This window comes from Gossypium hirsutum, chromosome A12 (assembly GCF_007990345.1).
Source record: "Gossypium hirsutum isolate 1008001.06 chromosome A12, Gossypium_hirsutum_v2.1, whole genome shotgun sequence".
In the NCBI taxonomy this organism is placed as follows: Eukaryota; Viridiplantae; Streptophyta; class Magnoliopsida; order Malvales; family Malvaceae; genus Gossypium; species Gossypium hirsutum.
In genome coordinates this window covers 63,736,568-63,739,104 of record NC_053435.1, presented here as the reverse complement: position 1 = coordinate 63,739,104, position 2,537 = coordinate 63,736,568, and the positions used below count along the sequence as shown (strand labels likewise).

Here is a 2,537-nt window from a genome sequence, read left to right as displayed (position 1 = left end):
GATCGTAGTGTTTGGAACAATTAATCCAATTTTGTTTTTGGGAAATGATTTGATAATCATTGGTTTTGAAAGGTTTGAGAATGAGGGACCTTTGCAAAACATCATGCCATATCCTGCCGGCCCCGTTAAATGAAAAATACTTTTTATAATTTATAAAATTTTAAATTAGTAATGGTAAAATTGTATTTTTTCTTCTAAAATAATGATAAAAATTTGATTTAATTTTTTGAAATTATGAAGATATAGATTATTAAAATAGTGAAATTATTTTTATGTAAAAATATATAATTTAATTTTAACTTTCTCAGAATTTTTTTTTTGGCTGTCACTACCATATTCTTTACTAAATATTGTTTTCTCATGTCTTTGGTTTTTTTTTTTCTTTTTTTTGAGGTCTTATTGTGACAAATCATTCCTCTCCTTCGAATATTTATGATAATAATACATGTTGGTCATGTCTTATTTTTATTATTTATGTAAACACGATTCTAGTATATTGTGCTATTGTAGCGCTTATTATTAATATTATTTTCTTTTTTTTAAAGGGATTCTCATTATTATTAAACATATCATATTTTTGTTTCATATTCAAAATTATTATTAGATTTTTCACGGGTTGTGTTTCTTTGTAATTCACCCAATTTATTTATTTGTAGCTCAGTATTCGAGTATGATCAAGACTTTGATGTCAAATTGGGGAGACCTTCGGTTACCAAATAATTTAAAAATTAAAAAAGTAATTTTATTATACATATCAATTGAATATTTACCTACACTTACTATTATTTAAGCTGCTAACTAATCGGTGTTATCTCAATCAGGTCATCAATTCGATTAGAAAAATTACGGAAATATCAATTTGTAATTAGAACAAGTTATATTATTCGAAAGTATTTTAGTTGTTTTATTTTAAAAAATTAATAAAAATATACATATTACATATAGTGGGATATGAAATCGAACCAATTGTATTTGTAAAATTTTTAATTTACCACTAAACTAAAGCTTTATTTTGATATTTTTTTAATTTTATTACGTGTACTTTATTATTTCCATCAATTGTATATATTAATAATAATTTGGTAAATTGGTATTACAAGTTAACTCGATATTAATTTATAAACAATTTAGATTAAAATAAGTTATTATTACAAAGTATTTTTTTATTTAAAAAATCAATAAAAATATGTATATAGTGAGATTTAAACCCGAATCAATTATATCAGTAAAACTTTTAATTTACCATTCAATTAAAGTTTTATTCTAATATTTTTATACATTTTAATTTTATTAGGTACATTTTATTCCTTTCATCAATTATGTATATCAATAATATATTTAATAGAGTTAGTATCACAAATTAACTTGACCCCAACTCATAAACCACTCATAAACAATTTATCCCTTTGTTCAAGCAAGACTATTGTAGGGCTCAAATTTTGCCCAGCCCAAAATACAAACTAATTACACTAAACAAATCCAAATTAAACAGGTCCAAAATTTAGCCCACAACAAATCAGAAAATAAGCAAGAAGGGAAAACCCTAGCCCTCTGAGTGCTTCAACCGCCGCCCATGTCATGCGCCACTCCACCGTTCACTACCCAAACCCGTACCACGTCCGAGCCACGTCCGTCATACCTGCAAACATGTACAAAACAGTTGTAAAATGGCTATATAAAGCCACAAAGAATGTAATTTTTTTGGTTACGAGAAATACAAAAATATACACAAAAATCAATTGCAAAGAAACAAGTGCAAAGAAAATTTGAAAGGTGATTTTTGATAAATTCTGTTTATTGAGTTTCTATTTATTTTGGTGTGCAAAGAGTAATAAGAAGAAGAAGAAGTGAGAGTACTTACCAAACCTCCGACGGCATAGTTGGGGCTCTCTTCCGTTGGCAAAATTAGCCATCATCGGTGCACCATCTGCCACCGTGCGGTGGTGGTTCGGCGGCTGCATGTTTTTGGGGATGAAACCCTAGCAGAAAGGGTTAAAAAAAGGGGCTTTGGGTTTTCTAAAAGTTTTTTTATGTTTTAGAAAAAAGAAATAAAATAAAAGGTTTACTTAAATTTTAGGACAACACCTTTTTTTTTGTGGGGGGGGAAGGGCAGTCCGCGTGTTTGACCCAGTCCACGTGCATTTTCCCCTTAAATAGGTAATTTGCGCAGCCAGTCCTTCCTATTTTGCGTTACCTTCAACTTAACCTGTTATGTTTCTTTCAATTTCTCCCTGAAGTTTGCTCGATATTTTAATTTAGTCCACATTTGTGCAGTGCGTTATGTGATTTGGAACATTTGCATTTTTAATCCTTGTTCTTTTGTGCGCATCTTATTTTGGTCCTTAACCTGTCTTGATTTATTTATTTATTACTTTTTTTGTTTTATTATTATTTATTTTGAATTTCCCCATATATTATTTATTTCAATTAATTTTCTTTCATGTATATTATTTATGTTAAGCTTATATATTATCAACTTTAGATACTTGTATATATTAGTTAGTTACAATTGTTTTCATATTTTTTTATATGTATCA

General features: G+C 27.9%; 1 long non-coding RNA gene across 1 annotated transcript; it reads right to left on the bottom strand.

The window, feature by feature from the left end:
• Positions 1-1,390: 1,390 nt before the first annotated feature.
• Positions 1,391-2,304, bottom strand: LOC107924259 (uncharacterized). The gene is made up of 2 exons (XR_001691742.2): positions 1,862-2,304; positions 1,391-1,639 (listed from the first exon to the last, which is right to left on the bottom strand). It is a non-coding gene; the product is annotated as an uncharacterized lncRNA (long non-coding RNA).
• Positions 2,305-2,537: the final 233 nt, after the last annotated feature.